The sequence below is a fragment of the Plecotus auritus genome (genome assembly GCF_963455305.1).
Source record: "Plecotus auritus genome assembly, chromosome: 9".
NCBI classification, from domain to species: Eukaryota; Metazoa; Chordata; class Mammalia; order Chiroptera; family Vespertilionidae; genus Plecotus; species Plecotus auritus.
The window spans coordinates 4439455-4455629 of record NC_137783.1 but is presented as its reverse complement, the minus strand read 5'-3'; positions in this window follow the sequence as shown (position 1 = coordinate 4455629).

Sequence of the window (16175 nt, the reverse complement as noted above, 5' to 3'; positions counted from 1 at the left end):
AATTATATTTTTCTTAATTTTACTTGGATTTAATTTACTCTTCTTTTTCTAACTTCCTAAGATGAATAATTCAATTTTTGACTTTAAGCCTTTTTATTCAGTACTTACATAAGCATTTAAGGCTATTAATTTCCCTCTAAGCATGCCTTTAGTTGCACCTCCTAAATCGTGTTGTATTGTATTTGTTATCCTTTATTACAAAGTATTTTATACCTTCCATTATAATTTGTTCTTTGGTACACTGGTGACTTAGAAGTGTATTGCAGCGTTTCCAAATATTTGCGGAATTTTGGGTTATATTTTTGTCATTTACTTGTAGGGCATTTCTTCTATAGTTGGAGGATATATGCTGAGTGATTTCAACCTTATAAACTTTGTTGAGAATTGCTTTCTGGTCCAGGAGATGGCCAATCACTATGTTGCTTATATGGGTCTCATCTGGAATTTTAGTTTTGAATACTGGTCTTTGCCTCTAAGGTTTTTTTGAGCAGGCTTTATCTTTTCCCATTATTTGCTGTGGGTCTTCCCCAATTTATCCTCCACGTTATTTATAGAATTTATGCGCTTTCCATGTGACTTTTACAGCTTCTAAATTGCATTTAAATTGGACGATTGAATTTTTAGTTTTTTGGTTTTTTTAAAATATCCTTTCATTCTCACGTCTGGTCCTCTTTCCATTTTTAATGCATCTCCCTTTCTTAGCCTGTTGTCTTATCTTGTATGTTCCTGAAAAGAAGATGAATAATTTTACTCTAGTTTTCCTCACTTTTTTTTATAAACTCTGTTCTGCACTCAATCAAAGAAACAGCGATCTCTTTGTGATTTATAAATATTAAAAAATAGAATATATGAAAGTGCTATAGATAGTAAAGCGCAGCGCAATTTTAAGGTGGTATTATTAGTCGCCATGGCGCTCTGCCCCGAATACCGGTTCTGAAGATCTAGTAGAATCATGGGAAACACAGCAAGGACATGAAGGCTGCAAATGATATATTGCCTCACATTTTCTCAGGCGCACCCGCGTGGCTTATAATAGTCCAGACGTTTATACATATTTGGGATTGAAACGGGGAGGACCTGCAAACCCAGGCTCGCACATCTGGTCTGGCGAGCGGACTGCAGCGGAGGGTGGCGCTGGTCACGCGGAGCGAGGCCGAGGCCGGGCACCCCGGGAACGAGGCTGGGCTCCCCGGGAATGCGCCTCGCCTGTTCCTTTTGCTGCTGCACTTTCCCGGGAAGGGCCCGATGCGGTTTCACTGTTTTTCTGAATAACAAATGCGCATGCACGGGCGGATGGCGCATCAGGGATGCCCACAGGTAACCGAGTGGCTTAAGCACGACAGGCTCTATCTCCTCGCCACACGGGGTGCTGAATGTGGGCCCCCCACTTACTGCTGGTCCCACTAATGCCACCAGAAAGCCGGAGTCTTTCTTGCTGCCCTCTATTGTTGACTCGCCTGCTGCTGGGCAGCTGGCAGAGGCTCAGGGGTCACTCCTGCTCCCCAGGAGGGGGTGTCTGGGGGGTGAGGGGGCTGTTCCAGCAATGACTGGCCTCTCTTCTCTGAAGACAAGATCTTTCTCGGTGCCCCTTCCTGTCCCCAGAAGATTGGGCCGCATCCTGTGCTTAAAAAAAAAAATGCCCAGTAAAGTCAGGGGCGTTGTCACCGAGGAAGAGCGAGGGGGAAGGGCTCCTGGTGGGGACGCAGCCTACAGATGAGGCTTGGACAAGGCCCTCTGGTTCCCAGCTGCCCACTTGCAGCCGTGGCTGAGCACTAAACCTGTAGCTTTATTGCGTGGCCAGTGGCCAGGGATTGTTGTGATCTATAAAGGGACGCTGGATGTGTCACGGCTCCTGAGCAAATGTCCGTGATGTCCAGGGCCGGCCCTGGTTAAGATTTATCCCGCCCACCCCCTGCTTGCCTACCTGACGTCTCTCTCTTCACTGCCTTTTTTTCAACCAGCGCACATGGAGATTTTAACCAATAATTCCCTTAAGATACGTCAGCGCTTTACAGCATAGCATCATTCCAATGTTTTTATTTATTTGTTAATTTATATATATTTGTTATTGATTTTAGAGAGCAGGGAAGGGAAAGAAACATCCATGAGAGAGAAACATCAATCAGTTGTCTTCTGCTGCCCCCCGCCTCCCCCACTGGGGACTGAGCCCCACAACCTGGGCATGTGCCCTGACCAGGAATTGAACGGGTGATCTCTTGGTTCATGGGTTGACCCTTAACCACGGAGCCACACCGGCCGGGCTCAATGTTATTTATTTTAATGGAAGATAAAGTTCTCCAGTTTCTCAATATTCAAAGGGGTCACTATCTAGGGTGGCATCTCAGGTGGGTGGAGTGGAGATTTGGGGGTTGTTACCCAATTCCAAGCGCAAGGCTGTCTCCTTCACTCAGATGCCTCCCCGGAAAGGACCGCCTGTGCTGAGTACTTTCCTGTGTGAAACACGGACTAGTCACCATGTAAGTGGTCTGAGGGCCCCGTTCGGGCATCCCCCCCAGGGCCCTGAGCCTCCACAGCGTTTGCAGCCATGGGCCAGTCATTTCTGGTGGCAGGTTTTTTTGTTTTTTGTTTTTGTTTTTGTTTTTGTTGTTTCTTATTTTTTATTTTACTGCAGTGGACTTTAATTTATTCATGGATCATTTGTCTCATTGGGCACAGTCTTTTTTTTATTTTTAAATATATTTTATTGATTTTTTACAGAGAAGAAGAGAGAGGGATAGAGAGTTAGAAACATCGATGAGAGAGAGACATCGATCAGCTGCCTCCTGCACACCCCCTACTGGGGCTGTGCCCGCAACCAAGGTACATGCCCTTGACCGGAATTGAACCGGGGACCCTTCAGTCCGCAGGCCGACGCTCTATCCACTGAGCCAAATCGGTTAGGGCGGGCACTGTCTTTCTCCAGAATTTGGACTGTGAGCAGCTGGAACAAGGGAAATATTTCTCCATCAAATAATTCAAAGACTTTTTTTTTTTTTTTTTTTTTTACCATCATCATCTGTGAGCTGACTTATTTCTTAACCCCTGAGAACCATCATCCACTGTTCCCTTTGTCCCCTGAATTCCAATCCCTGCACCCTGATGGAAAACATTTAAAGTAGACGAGACAATGGTTTCAACTGCATGTGTTTGTTGTTCTTAAACGATTGAACTGTTACACACTTACACACATATTTATAATTACATAGGCACATATCATACACAATTAGTTGTATTTATTAGTTGTGGGCAATCATCTTATAATTATATCTTTACAACTGGTCACTGACATGAGGCACAGATTACATGATTCCCTTTGAGCTGAGGTCCAATTCCGCTTGTCTGTCATAGGCCGGCCTTCAAAGCGATGGTTCTAAGGAGCGAAGCGCCTCAGCTGAAAAGAATTTGCTGAGGGGCAGGGGGCGGGGCCGTGCGGCGCACCCCTGCCTTTGGGAAGACCACCTGCCCGTGTCTTCAGAACGGCGTGGGTGGTGCCTCCTGCTCCTGGTTACCGCTTTCATCCTCGCCAGGGTCCCGTCCTTCCTCCCTCATCACTGTCAGCTCCTGGGCCACCTCCTGCATGCCGCGGTCCCCTGTGGTCCAGATGGAATTTGCCTTTCTTGGGGTTTGGTGTCTCTGTTGTATGAGACGGCGTTTTCTGCTTTGTCACAGTTATTACCATCTGTTACCCCCGGTTGAGTGGTAAGATTCTTGGAGATGGGAACAAAGTCTCCTGTCCCATCTGCGTCCCCTCCCAGCACCTGGCACAGGGACTGCTCGGCGAGGGGACAGCTGAAGGGACTCTAGGTGGCCCCGTGGTGCAGGCCCTGCCTCCGGGTGTCAGTGGAGAATCTCATAGGTGCATCACCCGGGCCCCTCCAAGAAGCCACCCCACCTGCCCACGCAGAGTTTACAAGTAGCAGAGGACCGCGGAGAAGCCGAGGCTGAGACGCATTCATCTTCCATCGGCACGTGTGAGGATAAGTTTCCATGGCCAACACGGGGATGCTCAGACCTGTCCCTGGCTGTGACGCTCTGGCCGGCAGCTGCCGTGGACATCGACTGCTCCGGCATCTCGGGAAACAAAGGGACGTGTCCAGTGTGGTTGAGCTCCTCGCCTGCGATCACTCACGGAGACACAACCCAGTGATCGCCGTGGCCCCGACACGCATGACACGCGTCAGGAAGACAACCACCGGCGGCGGGCGAGGACCACCGGTGGCCTTGGTGATTATTAACCGACGTCCGACGCACCTGAACAAGAAGAAGCCCCCAATTTGTCCTCCCTCCAGCCACCGGGCTGCAGTCTCATCACTCAGGCCTGTCCCGGGGAAGGACACCTCGGTGTGTCACTGCAGTGACATGGAGGCTCTCATTAGCGCAGGGTTGCCACCAGGCCTTCCAGGAGGGCCATCGCCTGTCTGTCACGCTCTTTTCTTTCTTCTGGCGCCTTTGATCATGGCCTGTGTCACCTGTCCCGGGAGGAGCAGGCGTTCTGATCGTTCCGCCTGCAGCGTGTCTGGCCGGGCGAGGGCCGGGCGGCCCCCACGGCCGCTCCTGGAGCAGCGGGTGCTCTTGTCCGTGCGGGGCTCTCCAGGATGAGTGGTGGGTCTGGAAATTGCAGTAATGACTCAGGCGGGGAAGTCCGTCTTGGCCCCGGCCCGCCGCGCTTTGGCCATGTGCTCTGTAACTTTAGAACTCCCCCCCCGCCCGAAGGAGCAGAATTATCTAAATTTCCGTTTGACATTTTCCTTTACAATTGTTTTGACATCTCCATTTATAAATTTCTTTCCTGGTTAAAGCTCGATCGGAAAAGCGAATTTCTAGACAAGTCCTGCCTGGCTCAAAGCCTGAGGGGTGGTGGTTGGCCTGTTTAATTGGGGAGCATCCGATCCAGTTACCATCGATCAGCGAGGACCGCCCGATGCGTGCTGCGTTCCAGAGGGCTCTCTCGCAGGCGCGCCAGCATCCTCCTCTCTGCGCCTTTCCCTGGGAGACTGGGTCAGGCCCGGCTCTGGCTCCAAGTCCGTGTGGTCCTAAGTCCCCGTCCCCTCGGCCCAGGCTCGGGGAAAACTTCTGTTTGTGCCATGAGCACTGCGTGCGGGGGAACTCGCTGAGCAAATCAGTGAGCTTCTGTGTAGGCCACGGACACCTGGGTTCCGATAACCCGCCAATCATTGATGTTCCCGACGTGCTGGCATCGCCCGGGCGACGGCTGGACTCTCTGGGGAGGCTGTTCTGCTTCCCGCGAAGCGCATTCTCCGCTGTGATGGCATCATTGCATCTCCTCAAAAGCCGTTTCTTTAAAAACGCACAGGATTAGCTACTTCCATAGGTACGGGCAGTTAGAGTTGAATTTGGGTTACCGTAACAAAACTATGTTTCTTGCAGGAATTTCAACAATAAAATGGATTCTTACAGCTCTAGGTGTATTTAGACTCAAGAAGGGCTAACACTTCTGACTTCCTGTCAACCCTAACGTGCAGACGTCGCCCGTTCTCCTTGCCAGCTTGCAAGTTTGCTGGCGACCACTCCTTTAAAGCACCCCTCCATGACCACCGCCGGCCGGAGCATCACAGCCGTGGACATGCCTGAGCATCCCCGTGTTGACCGTGGAAAATTATCCTCAAACGTGCAGATAGATGATCAATGCATCGCAGCCTCGGCTTCTCCGTGGTCCTCTGCTACTTGTAAACTCTGCGCGGGCAGGTGAGGTGGCTTCTTGGAGGGGCCCGGGTGACACACCTATGAGATTCTGTGCTTCCCAAGATTTCTTCCTTCGCCTCCTGCTCGTTGCTTTTCAGAGCAGCTTTATAATGAATTACGTCCCCTGATTAATAATATTGAGTCTTCACCTCACACAGGCAAGATGATCATGGGAGTGATCTCACTTAATTTTCCCCACAATCATGAATTGTTTTCTTATTTGTTGCAGTGGGAACAGTTGCGACCTAGTCTTAGGGCCGCCGTCCAGTGCACAGGCCAGAATTGTTCCCTGGAGTCACGTGCTGTCCACCAGGGCCCTGGCCAGTTCATCTTCTGACGGAGGCTTGTCCCCTTGGGCCCGCATCTCCCCGTTCTGCACCTCTAGCCTCTGGTGACCATCAGTTCCCCTCTCTCTACGACTTGAACCTTCTTAGATTCTTTTTTTTTTTTTTAATATATTTTATTGATTTTTTACAGAGAGGAATAGAGAGTTAGAAACATCGATGAGAGAGAAACATCGATCAGCTGCCTCCTGCACACCCGCCACTGGGGATGTGCCCGCAACCAAGGTACATGCCCTTGACTGGAATCGAACCTGGGACCCTTGAGTCCACAGGCCGACGCTCTATCCACTGAGCCAAACCGGTTAGGGCGATTCTTTTTTTTTTTTTTTTTAATATTTTATTGATTTTTTACAGAGAGGAAGGAAGAGGGATAGAGAGTTAGAAACATCGATGAGAGAGAAACATCCATCAGCTGCCTCTTGCACACCCCCTACTGGGGATGTGCCCGCAACGAAGTTACGTGCCCTTGACCGGAATCGAACCTGGGACCTTTCAGTCCGCAGGCTGACGCTCTATCCACTGAGCCAAACCGGTTTTGGCCCTTCTTAGATTCTTTGTGGGAGGACTGAACCTGGGGTCCCCGACACTGTCATCTTGGCGACTATGGAACCTCACGGCCCCCTTTTAAAGGCACATTTACACACACGGAGAGACACGTCTTTTAACTGTCCCTTTTGGCAAATGGGCCCACCCACGCCCTTCACCTCCGTGCCAGGCAGGAACATTCCCTCCCTTGTCTGTCTTGTCAGCTCCCCCACCTCCGCCAGCACCACTCTCAGCGCTCCTTGCCGCCTTGCATTCGTGGTGTCTGTCTCAGGACTTTCTGCAGATGAAATCACGTGATGTGAATCCTTCTGTGCCCGGCTCCTTGCCCTCAGCAGTAGCTCTGTGAGGTTTGTCCACGCTGCAGGATTAGGAGCTCCGTTTGTTCTGTGGCTACGTGATGTCCCGGATCATAAATCGCGTGCCCATCCTCTCAGGATAGAGAGTGGGGAGTTCTCCCATTTCAGTCACGGTGAGCAAAGCTACTATAAATATTCTTCTACACATTCTTTTTAAAGAGATTTAAAGTCTTTTATTACACCGTCACTATGAGAAGACAACTACCTGTGTGCGTGTACAAATATAACTACGCTGGAAATATAAGCTGCACATGACCGGAGAAAGTCCGTGTTTAAAGGAGAAGCAACAGCCCGGCCGGTGTGGCTCAGTGATACCTGACATGTACAGTCTGCATACCAAGCGCGAGGTCAAATAGAGACGGTTTCACGATGGAGAAGCGGAGAGTTCACCTTTTCTGTCTTCTTTCTGGAAAAACACCACCAGGGCCCACGCACGTCCATGTGCCTTGAACAGACGTGCAGGGCAGGCGTGCACTGGGCCTGCGACAGCGCCGCCAAAGCGTTTCCTGCGTGCCGTGCGGGGCTGCGGTTTTCATCTGCATTTCCCCAAGGCCAAACGGCGCCGGGCACCGTAACTGCCCCTGCGGGTTTGACTCGGTCAAATGCCTGTGGCCCATTTTTTCTTTGTACTGGTTGTGTGTTGTCTCATGATGGAGTTTGGAGCATCTTTTATTTATTCTTGAAGCAAGGCCATCATCAGACACATGATTTGGAAATGTTTTCTCCCCGTGTGCGGTTTGCGTGTTCACCGTCTTAGCGCCGTCGCTCACGTAACGCGACCCCTTAATACTGGTGAAGCCTGATTCGTCTCTGTTATTTTCTAAGGCTCTGGCCTTTGGTCTTGGATATGAGAAATCTTCACCTAACCTAAGGCCATCACATTTTTCTTCTGTGTTTATTTTTCCTAGAGGTCTTACAGTTTTATTTAGGTCTGTGATCCAGTTTGAGTTAGTTTTTGTATTTAGTGAGAGAGATAGGTCGGAGTTTATATTTTTGCATATGGATAGGCAATTGTGTCAGCACCATTTTTGAAGGGATGGTTCTTTTTTCCCAAGTTTCTTTGGCCCCATTAAGGCCTTCGCATTTCCACATGAATTTGAGAATTGGCTTGTCAGTTTCCACAGACAAGCATTCCGGGGTTTTCATTGGGATTTGCCGTGAATCTAAATCTAGGGAGAACTGGGACCTCAACAACACCGAGTGTTCTACGTGGGAAATGTGGTGGTATTTTTACCCATTCACTTAGGTTGCTGTTCCCCCACAACTATTAGCTCTCACTGTTCACATCTTGTGTATATTTTGTTAAAATTTCCCCGAGGTATTTCATATGTGTGGATGATATTCGAAATTATGTTGTTTTATACTTCCATTTACAATGGTTTGTCACTAGTTTATAGAATGAAACTTTATTTATATATATCTATATCTATATCTATATCTATATCTATATCTATATCTATATCTTGTATACTGAAATGTGGCTAAACAAAGTGATTTGTTCTAGGATCTTTAAGTTGCAATTGTTAGATATGGGTCAAATAATCGCAGCATTACCTGCCTGATTATGAGCTAAAAGGATAAGTGAAATGGTTGCCTTGACAAGGATATACCCCAGAAGAGCGTGGCCTGTGTAGGTGTGGGGGCTATTGCTGGCGCCAGCGGCCTGTGAGCCGGGAGCTCCAAGTCATGCAGGTTGGTGGGGGCGGTGTCCAGGCGAAGGGGCACGTGGGCCGGCGTGCAGGGGTGGCAGAGGGGGTGCTCGCTGGGTGAGTGGACCGAGCAGGGGTGGCTGCAGCGCAGAGAGGGTGCGGGGGCAGGGAGGAGGGAGACCGTGCCGTGCCCCGCACACGGGGACCCGTTTCCATGGAACAGCCATGGGGGTGCCATGGAGCCAGTCAGCTTGCTGTGTGGTGTGTTTCTCCTTCAACGGTCAAAACGTTCTTGGATGAAAGTGAAATAGAACTGAAGAAACGGGGCTCCAGTGAAGGATCAGACCAACCCACAAAAGGAGTCATTGCCACCTTTCCTTACACTCCCTTTTATTTCCATCTGCGGGAAAGGTGGGTCACTAGAGAACCTCAGGCGTGGCTCGCTGGTGTCCAGGTGGCTCGCTGGTGTCCAGCCACAGGAGGCACCGCAGAAAACCAGATGTTCAAATAAAGACCCGAGCAGACAAATATGGACCATGTCCATTACGCGGCCGTGGAAGGGGGGCCTTTCACGGCACCCAGAAACAGCGCCGGTGACTGAGGAGGATGGCGTGGCTGGCTCCGTTCTTCCAGAAGCCCCGAAGAGAAACATCGAAATGCAGGCCTTGCGCACGCTTGTGCATTTCTCCCTCCCGTGTTCGCCAGGACACGTGGAAAAGGAGGAGAATCCCGTTATCGACGGGGCAGACACTTGCCGAGTGCCCTCCAGGCGTGAGCATAGGCCTTGAGCTTGGACTTGGCAGAGAAGCGCGTGGCGACGACCCCGCCCTGTGCAGGGAGGTCAGACGTGGCGAGGGGCTGTTGTGATGCTGCGCGAGCGAGCCGAGAGGTCGGGGACACCGCCGAGGGCTGAGAGGGAGGGGTACTTCTTAGGGGACACTGAGATTTCTATTTCTTCCTTTGTCTTCCCACGTTTACAAAGTCCTTTCACAGTGTGCTTTTCCTGGAAATAGGAAGAGTCGGTGAAAGGCAAGCACACTTCACATGAGCCTACCCTGTCAGCAAAGGTCAAGTGCACGGTGCGGTCTGGCCATCTCCGAACCCTCCGCACCCACCGCCTTCGGTGTGTCCATCAGACCTCAGCGAGGCCGTTACTGAGCGGCGGCAGGACAGCTTGCTAGCTCTGGTCCTTACAGGTTTTTTTGTTGTTGCTGCACAAATATTTATTGAGCATGTAGTATGTGCCATGTCCTGTCCTATACCATGGCGCCCATTCCTGCTCACAGCGGGGCACGGGTCCTGGGAGTTTGGGGTGCAGGACCCATCTCTTCAGTCTGAGAGGCTCCCGCACCAACGGTGACATTCCCCAGAGCCTGCCCCGCTGGCCTTCTCCGTTAAGAGTTAAATCTTGGAGGAGCCGTACGTGCCTGGGAAACTCAGCAGACGAATTCTTGAGTTGGAAGGGCACGTTACTGAATTCTTGAATACAGAGAAATAATGCTTTAAAATTGTACTTTGGACACGATACTCACTTTTTTGGCTCAACAAACAAACCCGAAATTGTTTTTAGCTTTCTGCTCTGGCATCCACTAAGTTTTGCCTAAAACCCTTGGAGATTTGCTGGAAAAGATTTATTTATGTGCATTCTGAAGAGCATGCCAAAATCCCCGGCTGCGTGTTTTCCAAGATTCTTCCAAATTAAAGAGCGAGCGCGGCAGGGCGCCGGCCGGCCGGGCAGTGTGCAGTGAGCGCGCTTCCCTCTGGAGGAGGAAGGGCGGGCGGCAAGGTGACCGCACAGTCAGATGCCTTTTCGGAGCCCAAGGGGTGACCCCGCTTACAGAGGCATCGTCTCTAATGCAAAGACAGACACGGAAAGCTATCAGCGTGGCTGCTGCCTGTCGCGGGTTCTACACCAAGGCCTGCCAGTTGACTAAAATAACGCAAACCACCTGACCGCGCCACGCACAAAACATTGAAATCACACAAAAGCAAATGTCCTGTTCATGAAGGCGGTCCCAGGTATGTTGTAGCTCAGTTCAACAGACAGGATCAGAAAGCGGAATGTCTGCTCAGAAACACTAAACACACACCCACCCACCCAAGTAAGTGCTTTCTCTCTAGGAGAGCCTTATTCATTTAAAAACCTGTTTTGTACACACATAGAACTCTCTATATGCATATAAATATTACACCGATGGAAATCCTGCTTCTATTGTGACACAGATTAGTGTGGATTCTCCACACTGCCTTTGGATCTAGAAAAAACAGTGCATACTTAGTCTTCTAAAGTGGAAACAAAAAGAAAAAAAAAAGAAGAACATTTGTTTAGTGTCGCTAGTAATGCCAGCAACAGCTCCTTGGAAGCCCCGTGAGCTTGCAGCCAAGTCCCCGCCCGGGGCCTCCCAGCGTCCTGGTCTGAAGGGTCCGGCCGTGACCATGGAGAGGAAGTCCCTTTGGTGATAATCTGCCCCCCGCCCCCCGCATTCATCCGATAGAGCCGCTCTCCCGATCATGTGCTGTAGTGTTTTATTTCCATGTGCTCAGGGACATCGGCCGCAGAGGAATGAATGGGTGGAAGAAAGACACACTTCCAAAGAGTGGAGGGACCGCCCGCTTCTTTCTGCTCTGTTTTGGGCCTCACCCCGTGGCCGGCAGCTTGGCCCGAGGGCTGAGGGTCAGGGCCAAGACCAGAGGCAGTGCCCGGGCCCCGGGTGCTTCTCATGAGGGGCTGTATGTAGCCAATGAGACAGCGTAGTAAATAACTTCTTTTATTTTAAATATATCTTACTGATTTTAGAGAGGAAGAGAGAGGGAAAGAGAGATAGAAACATCAATGATGAGAGAGAACCATTGATTGGCTGCCTCCTGCACGCCCCCTCCTGGGGATCAAGCCCGCAACCCAGGCATGTGCCCTTGGCCAGAATCGAACATGGGACCCTTTAGTCCACAGGCCGACGCTCTATCCCAGCCATGGGCAAACTACGGCCCGCGGGCCGGATCCAGCCCGTTTGGCTGTTCTATCCGGCCCGCGGAGCCGAAAGAGTGAAGAGTTCTCTTGCTCTCCCCTCCGCTCCTTTACTTTGAATTTATATTAGTTCACACAAACACTCCATCCATGCTTTTGTTCCGGCCCTCTGGTCCAGTTTAAGAACCCATTGTGGCCCTCGAGTCAAAAAGTTTGCCCACCCCTGGTCTATCCACTGAGCAAAACCAACTAGGGCGAGTAAAGAACTTCTTGCACAGCGTGGCTCGGATAACAAGGTAGTAATCCAGGGGTCCTCAAACTTTTTAAACAGGGGGCCAGTTCACTGTCCCTCAGACCGTGGGAGGGCCGGACTATAGTTTAAAAAAAACTATGAACAAATTCCTATGCGCCCTGCAGGCCCGGGACGTGTCTGCTGCTAAGCAGGACAGGCAGTGGCACCCAGCAGGCCGGATACATGTCCTCGGCGGGCCGCATGTGGCCCGTGGGCCGTAGTTTGAGGACCCCTGTTCAGACCTTGGGCCGCAGTAAAATCGCTCTGACTATTTACAGAGGAGCCAAAGGGTTGAGCATAAGGGAAACCCACTCTCTACAAGACCTTCCCCATCGCTGTGACCCCCTCCCCGTCCCCCATAATAAGGGCGTGAATGACCAAGGCTCCCCGCCAGGCTGAGTCGTGTCTCTCCGTCCCCCGTAAGAGCACGCAATCACTCCCTTCCCCATGTTGTCTTCTCCCTGTGTCTGCTGGTGCTCCCATCAACACTCACACACACCGTTTCCTCCTGTTTGAGGGGCCCCTCCCCACCCCCACACCCACCTTGAGAGCAAAACAAGATGCCCTCCCCGGCGCCTACACCCTCCTGCAGCAGGCGCCCTGGGCCTGACCCCTCGGCAGCCAGGCGTGGCACCTCTCGCCCCTTCTAATGTGACGCCCCTCTCTCTGCTGATTACGGCAGATGCCAGGCGACATCCTGGCCCCTCTTCCTAAACACTGCCCCTCCTCTGCCCTGGACTGCCCTACACCCCTCGCGGTGAGGGAGGCATCGAGGGAAGTTTCTGTCCAGGGCTCCACACCAAGGCAGAGGGTAGACCCAAAGGAAGACTGGGCCGTGGCCATGGGGAGAAGAGGGACGGGGCTCCTGGAAAAGCCTCCAGCATCCTCTTCCCAAGCCAGCCCCCGATGTTAACTTCCGGGGTCACTGCAAGGACGTGGAAGACCGTTCCCTAGGGACACGGTTGCATCTTGAGAGATTGTTCTTGTCCAAAAATAGCGACGCCTTCACTGAATGACACGCTACCAAGGGTTCTGCCTTCTTGACGTCCTCCCAGAAACTTCCAAATCGGCTCACAACAGTTTGCAAGTAACTCATCCTGGCCGCCCCCACGTAGAGCTGGAACAATGCAGGGAAAGAGGCCGCCGTGGGAGTGGGCGTCCATGTTGCACTGAGTGACCGTGTATCTTGGATCTAGCTCTGTATTCTTTTTATTCTTATAATACCCCCCCAAGGAATGAGGATTTTTTCCCCCATGGGTATTTATTTATTTATTTATTTTTGAAATAGAAAGCATAATTTTATTTGTAATTTTGTATTTTAAATACCCTGGCTTTTTAGAAATGAAAAGGAAAAAAAAGGTGAAATTCATTTTAATATATTTTCTTTACCCTGATATACCATATGCCAAATATTGTCATCTTGACATGTAGTCAATATAAAAATATTCATGAGATATTTTACGTTATTTTATTTCATACTAAAGCTTCAAAATTTGGGGTGTATTTAGAGAGAGTGGAAGTGGGGGTCAGGGAGAGGGGGAGAGAGAGAGAGAGAGACATTGATGGGAGAGAGATACATCAATTGGTTGCCTCCCGCTTGCACCCCAACCAACCAGGGCTGGGGATTGAACCTGTAACCAAGGTACGTGCCCTTGACCGGGAATTGACCCTGTGACCCTTTGGTCTGCCGGCTGACGCTCTAACCACTGAGCTAAACCAGCCAGGGCTGTGCATCTTTTATAAAGTGGGCTTGACACAAGACATCCGAAGGCCCCTGCTCCCCACTCTGACACACGAGGGAGCTGGGATACTGATTGTAAGATGCCATCTTAGCGAGCAAAAAAGGAACCCTAGGCCACTTGGGAAATACGGCAAATCCAGGACCTAACCACACACACAGCAAAATAGGGCCGAGTGCCCTGGCCTGTGTTACAGACAACAGACTCAGAAGTGGCTCGGGAAGCTCAGTGGCCAGACCCCGAGAAGGCTGGGACACTGCCGGCCCGTCTCCTGAGTCAGAGCTGCGGGCGCGGCACCTGGGCCTGAAGATAGAGCAGAGGGGGCACCAGGTGTCCCAGGTGCTAGCACTTGAGTGCATGGACGGCGTGGTGCTGCTGAGAGATGTGTACATGGTCCATGGAATGTTCTGGAAAGCAGATTTGTTTAACAAATCCCTGAATTTCTGTGCACATGTGCCTGTATCTTCAGGCCTCCACGATCCCCCAGTAGGCATTTCAGAAGGAGCCTGTCCCTCAAATGAGATTCCACGTGGGCAAGTGTTTGTAAACTTCCAGTGCCCTAAGCAGGGGCGGCATCGTTACCAATGATAACATGGCCTAACACGGAGGAGTGACCTAGGAGAGAAGCCTCGCCCGGACCATCGCCTAATGCCATTCAAACAGCGAGAGCTCATTTTTGCTGGCCGGTGAAGTGGAGAATACTGTGTTCTCTTTTTCTTAAAAAAAAAAAAAAAAATCGCCCTGATGGGTTTGGCTCAGTGGATAGAGCGTCGGCCTGCGGACTGAAAGGCCCCAGGTTCGATTCTGGTCAAGGGCATGTACCTTGGCTGCAGGCACATCCCCATTAGGGAGTGTGCAGGAGGCGGCTGATCGATGTTTCTCTCTCATCGATGTTTCTAACTATCCCTCTTCCTTCCTCTCTGTAAAAAAAATCAATAAAATATATTTAAAATAAATAAATAAATAAAATAAAAATAAATTCTCCTCCCTTCTGGCCAAGACAGCCTTGCCAAAAACCACGATTTGTGTGAGGAGCGCATTTATTGGTTCCCCTGCCCCCATGGCGTGTCGTCGGGGACCGAGGCCCATCTTCGCTGCTGTTGGCAGCCCTCGCTTGGTTGCTGTTTCGGGAAGTTAGCGGTGGTGCCATCAACTTGGTGAGATGAATCGTTGGGGGCCCCTCTGTTTTTTGCTCGTTGTTGGGGAAGTTGAAGTTAGTTGTTTGCTTAATACTCCAACCTGATGAGCCGTTTCATCATCCCGCCGCTAATACACTCCCGGAGACGGGCTCATTAGAGAACAGGAGTCATGCCGATGTGAGCAAGGGAATCATTCACACTTGCAACTGGTGTTAAATACAAGATTTTAATCTAGACAGAGCGCTGACAATAAATATTCATCTCTCATTTCCAATGAGTAAACTTTATCTCTTTTTAAAAGCCTTTCCATTGGATTTTTTTTCTCCCCCTGGAAGCTAATGGCAAATTTGACACGGGCATGTCGGGGACTAAAATGTCCCTCTGGTCAACACAACCAAGAAGAGTTATTATGAAAGTCAAAATTCAGCATAATGGCCAACCTTGTCATGAGTAGCTGTCCCATGGTCCCTGGGGAGCCTACCCCCACCCGCGCACCACCCCCCCCCCCCCGCCCCCGCCACCCGGCCCCGGGGTTTACTCTCCTGGCATCATTTCCCGAGGGCACGTAAGGAGGAAGCAGAGGGCAGACATTCCTCTCCACGTGGACAAGCTCTTGGATGGTGGCCAGCCTGGAGAGAGGGCCCCCCCCCACCCCGCCCCAGAGACGCAGTGGGCTCTTCTCTAACCAGCCGGGTCCAGGTTGGCCTGACAGAGGGAGAGGGTGTGGCCCCGGGGAACATGTCTGAGTGATACCAAGTCGTTGCCCAGGCAGCGGGTCTGCTGGTGCTTCTCAGGTTGGTATGGGTCTCTGACCACCCCTGGTGGACACCCGTTGCTGTCACACCCGACTCCACATGTGCCTTGCTGGTACGTCCTTCTGTGAGCCTTGTAGACACCAATTGCTCTTTTTTAGAATGGCTTTCATCAAGTATCACGTGCATCCCACAAAATCCACCCATTGCCACTGCCCAATTCAATTATTTTTATTTTTTTTGTTTAGAGAGCTGTGCAATTATCACCATCCCCTACATTTAGAACATTTTCATCCCCCCTGAAAAGAACCCTTTGTCCATTTTGGGTACCCCCCTGCTCTTCCTTCCTCTGTCTGGCTTCTGCCTGGGTGGGCGATTGCACCCAGGATGTCATTGTCCGGGCGGGGTGGGGGGGGGTTGTGGATTGCAACGTGTGAGCTTCCGTTACGGATTCAGAGGCTCATGGGATGTCGGACTGACATGAAGCATGGGCGCCCACCTCATCTAAACGTTTCGCTTTATAGTTAATGAAACTAACTAGCTCTCTACCACGTGGTGAACCAGGGTTGAGGAAGGTCTGGGATTCAAGGTTAGGTGGCTGTGTTTTTGTTTTTAAATATGCATTTTTGTTGATTTCAGAGAGGAAAGGAGAGGGAGAGAGATAGAAACATCAATGATGAGAGGGAATTA